The 11,917-nt window shown below is 42.6% G+C and overlaps 2 non-coding genes across 2 annotated transcripts; both read left to right on the top strand.

Annotated features, from left to right (window-relative positions):
- Nucleotides 1-271: 271 nt before the first annotated feature.
- On the top strand, nucleotides 272-468 carry LOC141185936 (U2 spliceosomal RNA). The gene has a single exon (XR_012260517.1). It is a non-coding gene; the product is annotated as a U2 spliceosomal RNA (small nuclear RNA).
- Nucleotides 469-6,545: 6,077 nt separating this feature from the next.
- Nucleotides 6,546-6,742, top strand: LOC141185935 (U2 spliceosomal RNA). Its single transcript, XR_012260516.1, has one exon. It is a non-coding gene; the product is annotated as a U2 spliceosomal RNA (small nuclear RNA).
- The last annotated feature ends 5,175 nt before the right edge of the window (nucleotides 6,743-11,917 follow it).

The following is an 11,917-nucleotide window of genomic DNA, read 5'->3' as shown; positions in this document are numbered from 1 at the left end:
TTTATGGGACGTTCGGAATTTGGTGATTTTTAAAAAGATTGTTTTTTCCCCCATGGAATGCAGAAAGATTTTTCTTGCTAGACTGTTTTATGCCTATTTATTGGATAAAAAGAAGTATGGTGAGACAGCAGCAGAAGCACTCTGGAACTTTTCACATTGGACTTCTTACAGTAAGTAACAGTTAATTGCAGGGTTGTGTTTTTTGGGATTTTGTTTTTGTTTTTCCGAATGATGATTTGAGAACCCGTTATGTGAATATGCGCTATGATGCATAAATTAATGTGGGTCTTAATCTGAGGAAAAAAAAAAAAAAAATCTGTTCTTATCAGTTTAATATCTGATACGTCCCCTATCTGGGGACCATATATTAAATGGATTTTTAGAACAGGGAGATGGAAAAAGAGCTTGCTCTGTCCACTCCACGCATTGACCTGGTATTGCAGTATCTCCAGGACCGGTGCACCCCTTCTTTAATGCAGTTTCTAAAATCAGAAAGAATTGAATTCAATGCTTTTTGTTCATTTTGCTTGTTTGTCGGATTTTGGGATGGACTCTTTGGCTTTGCTTTTCTTCTCCTCATTGGATTTTTCATGTTAAAAGTTGCAGAAGCCAGATGACAAGCTCATTTTGGTTCAACTTCAGCAACTGTGCATTGCATTGCCATGTAATGTAATGTAATGCAATGCTATCTATCTAGCTCTCCCTCTATACTTCCTTTTGGATAAACAGACATATTAGGCAAGCATTTTGGAGCTTTCACCTAAATAACTACAGGTGGTGAGATAAGCTGCACAATATAATTGACCTTTCAGTATATTGTTGCACACACACCATCTATTTAGCAAATGCCCTTGTTATCAACAGCAGCCTTTTAAACTCACCTGAGCTAACAGGTATGTGAGCTGGTTACTCTGCTGCGCTTAAAATTTCTTTTTTGGTTTGCTACAATGCCTTTTCTGAAACGTTGTCTCCCTCTGCTGGAACACTGACTTCTTTCATTTAATGCCTGCAGACTATAAAAGAGAAACCAACCCAAAAAGTTTGGTTGATTAGTCTGTGGCATTCTTTTAAACTGTTGCTTATGGCGGTCTCTGTGAGCTTCTCAGTGACATTCAGCCATCCAGGTATCCCGCCTGCAGTAGACGGAATGTGGCAATGGAACGCTGGCTGCGCGTGTCATAATAGGCTCTGAGCCTTTATATACCTGCGCACAGCAGCAGCCACCTTCAGTCTGCTGCTGGACAGCCAGCAGCAGCAGCAGCAGGAGATTTAATTAATCAGCAACCCTCCTGCTAAGGGTAGACAGCTGCTCGTTCCACCCCCCCCCCCCGCCTTAATTGGTTCTCCTCCCTTCCAACGGTGTTGAGGCGGGTGGGAACAGCCGGGGGTTGAGGGTACTGTGCTAAAAGAGGTGGAGTTATGCAGATCTAAAACGCGTGGATTGCAGCAGCAGCAAGCCGAAAAGTGCAGGCATGTGAGGGATCTAGAGGTTGACAGCATGTCTTCTTAACGGGAGTCCAGGTGGCCATCTCCACAAATGGACTTTTCAGAATCCTTGGGTGGCACCGTAGTCGGAAACCAATTCTGGTTATCGCTTCTCGGCCTTTTGGCAAGATCAGTGGTGGTTTTCTGCTGCTGGTGTTGTTTGGAGGGCAGTTGTGACTGGGGTTCCCCCTTGTGGGGCCCTAGTGTGCGATTGAGCGGCGATTGTGTTTATCTGCTGTAAAAATGGTGGAGAAAACACGTGGATTAGAGGACTCGGTCCGTCTGAAGGTGGCTGCAGGTCATGAAGGAGAAATCGGTTTGGACCAAGTTTGCGTTGATGTCTTGAAGAACATTAATGACTTGAAGGTAACGGATGTATTGGCACTGCAGGATTTTCAGAAACAAGGAATTTATGATATCACTTTTGTTTCTTTGAGTATTTGCCAGAGAGTCTACATGGAGTTGGTACGAATGAAGGAAGAAAAGGAATTGAAATGCCTAGAGTTTATTGCACTGGAACCTCTGTTCCAGCAGACATATAAGTATGTGGTTGTGCACATGTATAACCCTAAAGTTCCGGATGAGACTGTTTCCAATTTTTTAGCTCGGTATTGTAGTGAGGTTAAATTTTTGGGAAGAATGAAGAACAAATACAATTATCTAAATGGCAAGAGGAGATATGTTGTAAAACTGAGACCGGATGATAGAGCTATTGGGGGTGCCAAGAGCATTCCTGCACAGTTTTCTATCGTAGGAGAAAGGGGATTTTGTTTTTATAATGGACAGATGGAATATTGTAGGAAGTGTCATGAGTTTGGACATGTTCAGAAAGATTGTCCAGTGCAAGGTGATGTTTGTAGAGGTTGTGGGAAATCTGGGCATGTGGCAAGTGGTTGCCCAATGAATAAGGTGTGTGATTTGTGTGGACATGCAGATCACCTTGCAAGGAAATGTAGATTGTGGGCTCAGATTCCTAGGTCACAGGTGGACGCTGAAGAGAGGCAGAAGAAGACTCGGCAGGAAAGTGGGGAGGAGGGCGAAGGCTCAGACTCAGAGGGGGAAAGCCAAAAACAAGATGGTGGTAGGGGAAGAGACCATGCGGTGCCCAAGATGGAGGAAAAGGGGCGGAGCCAGAAGAAAGTTGGTTTGAGGGAGGGGCTGGAAGTAATAAACAAAGTAGCTGATGTGCATGGCCCGGGTGATGGGATGGATTTGTCTAATATGGCGGAGTCAGTGAATCCTGTTTTGGGAAGAGATGGGGGTGAGGAAATGGAGGTTTTGGAGGAGGAGGATTCTGATTCGGATGGAACTATAACCCCTCAGCAGCGTGATAGGGTTAACAGTGATTGGAGTGAAAATGAGGAGGAAGATGATGGCAAGGAGGAGAGTTATGCCTCCGTGATTAAAAGAAGTAAGGTGGAGGGGTGTTGGTCTGGGGGGCAGGAAGATCCAGTCTCCCTAAGACCAGGTTATTCTAACAGGGACTCGAGTTCTGAGTCGCCTGATATACGTAGAAAAGTGGGTGGCAGGAGTGGGTTTTCTCCTGGTTCATGATGGATCGGGTATGGTGGAGATTTTTTCCTGTTGTTATGATGGCGTTGTGTGTTGCTTCTCTGAATGTACGAGGGATTGGTTCTGCTTGTAGGAGAGCAGGGATACTGGAGTACATTGAGAGTGTGAATGCAGATATTGTCTGTCTGCAGGAATGTGTAATTAAATCTGCCCCGCATGAGAGTGAGTGGAATAAGGGGCAATCTTTTTGGTCCCCATGCTCAGAAAACAGGAATGAAGGGGTGGGCATTTTACTGTGTAATTCCAGTCTAAAGGTTTTAGAGTTTAAAGTAATCATACCTGGGAGATGTTTGTTTTTATTAGTGGATTTTTTAGGTCAGCGGGTACGGGTTTTTAATGTTTATGCCCCTGCTGATAAACAAGCAAGAGTTGGGTTTTTGGAGTCTCTAAAGTTGTTTTTACCAGGCAGAGACTTCACTATAGTGGCTGGAGATTTTAATTGTGTCAGATCCGCAAAAGATCGTAAGAGCTCTACGGAAGGTAGGACTGATGTTACGTCTAATATTTTAAATCAGATTGTGCAGGATTTACGCTACACGGATGCTGGTCTGATGGTTGGGCCAAGTGATAAGTTCACATACATATCAGATAGTGGACGTAGTGTTTCCCGAATTGACTATGTTTTTATGTCTGAAGGGATTAAGGTGGCCAAGTGCAATCACGTGATGACGACTTTTTCTGACCACAAGATGATAGTGGTAGATCTGTGTATAGCTGAGTCCCTGGCTTTTGGAAAGGGACTCTGGAAGCTGAACGTAAGCCTGCTGGAAGAGGAGAGTGTTAAGGTTGGTTTTAATAAAGTGTTTTTGTCTTGTGTGTCTGAACAGCACCTTTTTAAAGATTTGCTAGAGTGGTGGGACTGGGCTAAGGAGAAATTTGCATGTTATTTTAAAGGGGTGTGTTTTAGGAGAGCGAAAGCCAAAAGGGATCATGATGCTGCTGTTATTTCAAAATTGGAAGTACTCCATAAGTTTAAGAGAGCGGGGATGGAGGTGGATAAAGAGATTGCAGATTTGAAGGACGAACTGAAGAAGATACTTATTGAAAAAGGGAAGACTATTATGTTTAAGGCAAAAATAAAGCACATGGAGGAAAATGAGCAATGTTCGAGATACTTTTTTAAAAAATGTTTTAAACCTAAAGGGGTTTTTAAGTCTGTTTTTTCTCCTGCAGGGGAGGTATCTGGGGATGAGATGATTGGCAGTATTCTTTCCTTTTATGAAACACTCTTCTCTAACGATAGTAGAGCCAGTGATGCGGAAATTAATGATTATTGCAAAGTATTAACTAATAATATTCCTGAGGAGAAAATTGGGTTTTTAAGTGAGGAGGTTGGGAAAGATGAAATTAGACGGGCAGTGGATGGCTTGGCGAAAGGCAAGACGCCAGGCTGTGATGGTCTTCCTGCTGAATTTTATGTTAGATTTTGGGATATTATAGGTGTGGAGTTTTCCCGGGTGGTGCAATATGGTTTTACTCATGGGATTTTATCGGTTTCTATGCGTAAGGGGATTGTTACGCTGATTCATAAGAAAGGGGATATGAGGGATATTAAAAATTGGAGGCCCATAACATTGTTAAACAGTGATTACAAAATTATTTCTAAAATTGTGGCTGGTAGACTGGCAGATGTGATAGGTGATATGGTGGGGGAGTATCAGGCATGTGCAGTGCCTGGTAGGAAAATTTCAGATAATTTGCTGCTTCTAAGAGACTTAATTTATCAGGCTAATTTGAATAAGAATGCTCTTTTGTTACAGTCGGTGGACCTGGAGAAAGCCTTTGATAAAATATCACATAGATTTTTGTTCTCTGCTTTAAGTCACCTTGGTGTTCCGGATAAATTATTGATGGTCATTAAGAGTTTTTATTGTGGGGTCAGTAGCCAGATTTTAGTTAATGGGCATGTGAGTTCCAGTTTTAATATTTTATCGGGAGTTAGGCAGGGTTGTCCCCTGTCACCAATTCTTTTTATCTGTGTGGTGGAGGCCCTTTTAAAAAGTGTGCAAGTTGACAAGTGTGTGGCTGGTGTTTTTATTCCTGGGGGATCCGGGGGTCCAGTCAAGTCTTTAAGTTATATGGATGATATTGTTTTTACTTGTGGTTCACAGGCGGATCTCAATAGAGTGAATTTGCACGTAAGGATTTTTTGTTGTGTGGCTGGTATGGCGGTGAATTGGGGAAAGTGCCAGCTTTGTAACTTTGGGAGGCAGGTTGAGGTTAACGTGGCAGGAGTGGAGAGTAGGGAGGAAATTGAGGTTCTTGGTGTCATCTTTGAGAAGGAACTGAAAGGGAAAAGCAGCCTGAAGATTCTAGAAGACAAAATGGATCAGAAGTTGAACTTTTGGAAACTAAGGAACCTGTCGCTGAGAGGGAAAGTGCTGGTAATCAAGTCTGTGATTCTCCCGCTTCTGCTGTACACTGCTTTGATTTTCCCACCTGCTGTGCTTTGGACAAAGAGAGTGACAAGGAAACTGTTTGTGTTTTTTTGGGGATCCAAAATGGAGAAACTAAGAAGAGGAATGGTTATGTGTTCTGTGGAAAATGGGGGTTGTGATTTTCCTAACATTGACTTATTTTTAAGAATGCATTATTTTTTGAACATTTATAAATTATCCCAGTGTAATAACAGGACTGCGGACATGTGCAAATATTTAGCAGGACGGCTTTTCCAGAAATGGAGCTGGTGTGAGAAGGATTTAAGAAAACCAGTTTCGTTTGTGATACCGTTTTTTTATGTGGTGCTTAGGTCCTTCTATGATCAAAATGGGATAAGCTCCATGGTTAGACCGGACAAAAAACTGATTGTCTCAGGTATTAAGAAGAAGGAGATGTTATGTGATGTGCCGTTTTGTAATAATGCACAGTCTGGACAGGTGTGGAAGCTTTTTTTCATGCGTGGAATCAGCAACAGACAGAAGGATGTAACCTGGATGGCGTTGCATGGATGCTTGCCAACAAGGGCTTTTTTGAATGACCGGGGGATAAAGGTTCAAGAACTATGTCCTAGGGAAGGTTGCAATAAGGTGGAAACAATACAGCATATTTTTTGGGACTGTTTTTTTGCTAAAAAAGTTTTTACCTTGTTGTCACGTATGTTTGTTGCTTTAGTTGGTTTTCATTGTTTCGATTTTGAAAGGATTTTAATAGGTCAAGATTTTAAGTACTCGCAAAGGAAGCGGGCAAGCTGGATTATTTTTGTCATATATAAAGAGGTTTTATGGGACGTTCGGAATTTGGTGATTTTTAAAAAGATTGTTTTTTCCCCCATGGAATGCAGAAAGATTTTTCTTGCTAGACTGTTTTATGCCTATTTATTGGATAAAAAGAAGTATGGTGAGACAGCAGCAGAAGCACTCTGGAACTTTTCACATTGGACTTCTTACAGTAAGTAACAGTTAATTGCAGGGTTGTGTTTTTTGGGATTTTGTTTTTGTTTTTCCGAATGATGATTTGAGAACCCGTTATGTGAATATGCGCTATGATGCATAAATTAATGTGGGTCTTAATCTGAGGAAAAAAAAAAAAAAAATCTGTTCTTATCAGTTTAATATCTGATACGTCCCCTATCTGGGGACCATATATTAAATGGATTTTTAGAACAGGGAGATGGAAAAAGAGCTTGCTCTGTCCACTCCACGCATTGACCTGGTATTGCAGTATCTCCAGGACCGGTGCACCCCTTCTTTAATGCAGTTTCTAAAATCAGAAAGAATTGAATTCAATGCTTTTTGTTCATTTTGCTTGTTTGTCGGATTTTGGGATGGACTCTTTGGCTTTGCTTTTCTTCTCCTCATTGGATTTTTCATGTTAAAAGTTGCAGAAGCCAGATGACAAGCTCATTTTGGTTCAACTTCAGCAACTGTGCATTGCATTGCCATGTAATGTAATGTAATGCAATGCTATCTATCTAGCTCTCCCTCTATACTTCCTTTTGGATAAACAGACATATTAGGCAAGCATTTTGGAGCTTTCACCTAAATAACTACAGGTGGTGAGATAAGCTGCACAATATAATTGACCTTTCAGTATATTGTTGCACACACACCATCTATTTAGCAAATGCCCTTGTTATCAACAGCAGCCTTTTAAACTCACCTGAGCTAACAGGTATGTGAGCTGGTTACTCTGCTGCGCTTAAAATTTCTTTTTTGGTTTGCTACAATGCCTTTTCTGAAACGTTGTCTCCCTCTGCTGGAACACTGACTTCTTTCATTTAATGCCTGCAGACTATAAAAGAGAAACCAACCCAAAAAGTTTGGTTGATTAGTCTGTGGCATTCTTTTAAACTGTTGCTTATGGCGGTCTCTGTGAGCTTCTCAGTGACATTCAGCCATCCAGGTATCCCGCCTGCAGTAGACGGAATGTGGCAATGGAACGCTGGCTGCGCGTGTCATAATAGGCTCTGAGCCTTTATATACCTGCGCACAGCAGCAGCCACCTTCAGTCTGCTGCTGGACAGCCAGCAGCAGCAGCAGCAGGAGATTTAATTAATCAGCAACCCTCCTGCTAAGGGTAGACAGCTGCTCGTTCCACCCCCCCCCCCCGCCTTAATTGGTTCTCCTCCCTTCCAACGGTGTTGAGGCGGGTGGGAACAGCCGGGGGTTGAGGGTACTGTGCTAAAAGAGGTGGAGTTATGCAGATCTAAAACGCGTGGATTGCAGCAGCAGCAAGCCGAAAAGTGCAGGCATGTGAGGGATCTAGAGGTTGACAGCATGTCTTCTTAACGGGAGTCCAGGTGGCCATCTCCACAAATGGACTTTTCAGAATCCTTGGGTGGCACCGTAGTCGGAAACCAATTCTGGTTATCGCTTCTCGGCCTTTTGGCAAGATCAGTGGTGGTTTTCTGCTGCTGGTGTTGTTTGGAGGGCAGTTGTGACTGGGGTTCCCCCTTGTGGGGCCCTAGTGTGCGATTGAGCGGCGATTGTGTTTATCTGCTGTAAAAATGGTGGAGAAAACACGTGGATTAGAGGACTCGGTCCGTCTGAAGGTGGCTGCAGGTCATGAAGGAGAAATCGGTTTGGACCAAGTTTGCGTTGATGTCTTGAAGAACATTAATGACTTGAAGGTAACGGATGTATTGGCACTGCAGGATTTTCAGAAACAAGGAATTTATGATATCACTTTTGTTTCTTTGAGTATTTGCCAGAGAGTCTACATGGAGTTGGTACGAATGAAGGAAGAAAAGGAATTGAAATGCCTAGAGTTTATTGCACTGGAACCTCTGTTCCAGCAGACATATAAGTATGTGGTTGTGCACATGTATAACCCTAAAGTTCCGGATGAGACTGTTTCCAATTTTTTAGCTCGGTATTGTAGTGAGGTTAAATTTTTGGGAAGAATGAAGAACAAATACAATTATCTAAATGGCAAGAGGAGATATGTTGTAAAACTGAGACCGGATGATAGAGCTATTGGGGGTGCCAAGAGCATTCCTGCACAGTTTTCTATCGTAGGAGAAAGGGGATTTTGTTTTTATAATGGACAGATGGAATATTGTAGGAAGTGTCATGAGTTTGGACATGTTCAGAAAGATTGTCCAGTGCAAGGTGATGTTTGTAGAGGTTGTGGGAAATCTGGGCATGTGGCAAGTGGTTGCCCAATGAATAAGGTGTGTGATTTGTGTGGACATGCAGATCACCTTGCAAGGAAATGTAGATTGTGGGCTCAGATTCCTAGGTCACAGGTGGACGCTGAAGAGAGGCAGAAGAAGACTCGGCAGGAAAGTGGGGAGGAGGGCGAAGGCTCAGACTCAGAGGGGGAAAGCCAAAAACAAGATGGTGGTAGGGGAAGAGACCATGCGGTGCCCAAGATGGAGGAAAAGGGGCGGAGCCAGAAGAAAGTTGGTTTGAGGGAGGGGCTGGAAGTAATAAACAAAGTAGCTGATGTGCATGGCCCGGGTGATGGGATGGATTTGTCTAATATGGCGGAGTCAGTGAATCCTGTTTTGGGAAGAGATGGGGGTGAGGAAATGGAGGTTTTGGAGGAGGAGGATTCTGATTCGGATGGAACTATAACCCCTCAGCAGCGTGATAGGGTTAACAGTGATTGGAGTGAAAATGAGGAGGAAGATGATGGCAAGGAGGAGAGTTATGCCTCCGTGATTAAAAGAAGTAAGGTGGAGGGGTGTTGGTCTGGGGGGCAGGAAGATCCAGTCTCCCTAAGACCAGGTTATTCTAACAGGGACTCGAGTTCTGAGTCGCCTGATATACGTAGAAAAGTGGGTGGCAGGAGTGGGTTTTCTCCTGGTTCATGATGGATCGGGTATGGTGGAGATTTTTTCCTGTTGTTATGATGGCGTTGTGTGTTGCTTCTCTGAATGTACGAGGGATTGGTTCTGCTTGTAGGAGAGCAGGGATACTGGAGTACATTGAGAGTGTGAATGCAGATATTGTCTGTCTGCAGGAATGTGTAATTAAATCTGCCCCGCATGAGAGTGAGTGGAATAAGGGGCAATCTTTTTGGTCCCCATGCTCAGAAAACAGGAATGAAGGGGTGGGCATTTTACTGTGTAATTCCAGTCTAAAGGTTTTAGAGTTTAAAGTAATCATACCTGGGAGATGTTTGTTTTTATTAGTGGATTTTTTAGGTCAGCGGGTACGGGTTTTTAATGTTTATGCCCCTGCTGATAAACAAGCAAGAGTTGGGTTTTTGGAGTCTCTAAAGTTGTTTTTACCAGGCAGAGACTTCACTATAGTGGCTGGAGATTTTAATTGTGTCAGATCCGCAAAAGATCGTAAGAGCTCTACGGAAGGTAGGACTGATGTTACGTCTAATATTTTAAATCAGATTGTGCAGGATTTACGCTACACGGATGCTGGTCTGATGGTTGGGCCAAGTGATAAGTTCACATACATATCAGATAGTGGACGTAGTGTTTCCCGAATTGACTATGTTTTTATGTCTGAAGGGATTAAGGTGGCCAAGTGCAATCACGTGATGACGACTTTTTCTGACCACAAGATGATAGTGGTAGATCTGTGTATAGCTGAGTCCCTGGCTTTTGGAAAGGGACTCTGGAAGCTGAACGTAAGCCTGCTGGAAGAGGAGAGTGTTAAGGTTGGTTTTAATAAAGTGTTTTTGTCTTGTGTGTCTGAACAGCACCTTTTTAAAGATTTGCTAGAGTGGTGGGACTGGGCTAAGGAGAAATTTGCATGTTATTTTAAAGGGGTGTGTTTTAGGAGAGCGAAAGCCAAAAGGGATCATGATGCTGCTGTTATTTCAAAATTGGAAGTACTCCATAAGTTTAAGAGAGCGGGGATGGAGGTGGATAAAGAGATTGCAGATTTGAAGGACGAACTGAAGAAGATACTTATTGAAAAAGGGAAGACTATTATGTTTAAGGCAAAAATAAAGCACATGGAGGAAAATGAGCAATGTTCGAGATACTTTTTTAAAAAATGTTTTAAACCTAAAGGGGTTTTTAAGTCTGTTTTTTCTCCTGCAGGGGAGGTATCTGGGGATGAGATGATTGGCAGTATTCTTTCCTTTTATGAAACACTCTTCTCTAACGATAGTAGAGCCAGTGATGCGGAAATTAATGATTATTGCAAAGTATTAACTAATAATATTCCTGAGGAGAAAATTGGGTTTTTAAGTGAGGAGGTTGGGAAAGATGAAATTAGACGGGCAGTGGATGGCTTGGCGAAAGGCAAGACGCCAGGCTGTGATGGTCTTCCTGCTGAATTTTATGTTAGATTTTGGGATATTATAGGTGTGGAGTTTTCCCGGGTGGTGCAATATGGTTTTACTCATGGGATTTTATCGGTTTCTATGCGTAAGGGGATTGTTACGCTGATTCATAAGAAAGGGGACATGAGGGATATTAAAAATTGGAGGCCCATAACATTGTTAAACAGTGATTACAAAATTATTTCTAAAATTGTGGCTGGTAGACTGGCAGATGTGATAGGTGATATGGTGGGGGAGTATCAGGCATGTGCAGTGCCTGGTAGGAAAATTTCAGATAATTTGCTGCTTCTAAGAGACTTAATTTATCAGGCTAATTTGAATAAGAATGCTCTTTTGTTACAGTCGGTGGACCTGGAGAAAGCCTTTGATAAAATATCACATAGATTTTTGTTCTCTGCTTTAAGTCACCTTGGTGTTCCGGATAAATTATTGATGGTCATTAAGAGTTTTTATTGTGGGGTCAGTAGCCAGATTTTAGTTAATGGGCATGTGAGTTCCAGTTTTAATATTTTATCGGGAGTTAGGCAGGGTTGTCCCCTGTCACCAATTCTTTTTATCTGTGTGGTGGAGGCCCTTTTAAAAAGTGTGCAAGTTGACAAGTGTGTGGCTGGTGTTTTTATTCCTGGGGGATCCGGGGGTCCAGTCAAGTCTTTAAGTTATATGGATGATATTGTTTTTACTTGTGGTTCACAGGCGGATCTCAATAGAGTGAATTTGCACGTAAGGATTTTTTGTTGTGTGGCTGGTATGGCGGTGAATTGGGGAAAGTGCCAGCTTTGTAACTTTGGGAGGCAGGTTGAGGTTAACGTGGCAGGAGTGGAGAGTAGGGAGGAAATTGAGGTTCTTGGTGTCATCTTTGAGAAGGAACTGAAAGGGAAAAGCAGCCTGAAGATTCTAGAAGACAAAATGGATCAGAAGTTGAACTTTTGGAAACTAAGGAACCTGTCGCTGAGAGGGAAAGTGCTGGTAATCAAGTCTGTGATTCTCCCGCTTCTGCTGTACACTGCTTTGATTTTCCCACCTGCTGTGCTTTGGACAAAGAGAGTGACAAGGAAACTGTTTGTGTTTTTTTGGGGATCCAAAATGGAGAAACTAAGAAGAGGAATGGTTATGTGTTCTGTGGAAAATGGGGGTTGTGATTTTCCTAACATTGACTTATTTTTAAGAA

This window comes from Phyllobates terribilis, unplaced genomic scaffold (assembly GCF_046119375.1).
Source record: "Phyllobates terribilis strain yellow unplaced genomic scaffold, ASM4611937v1 Scaffold_40__1_contigs__length_11209783, whole genome shotgun sequence".
Classification (NCBI taxonomy): domain Eukaryota; kingdom Metazoa; phylum Chordata; class Amphibia; order Anura; family Dendrobatidae; genus Phyllobates; species Phyllobates terribilis.
The sequence above is the reverse complement of the archived record's forward strand: the minus strand, read 5'-3'. Positions and strand labels throughout refer to the sequence as shown.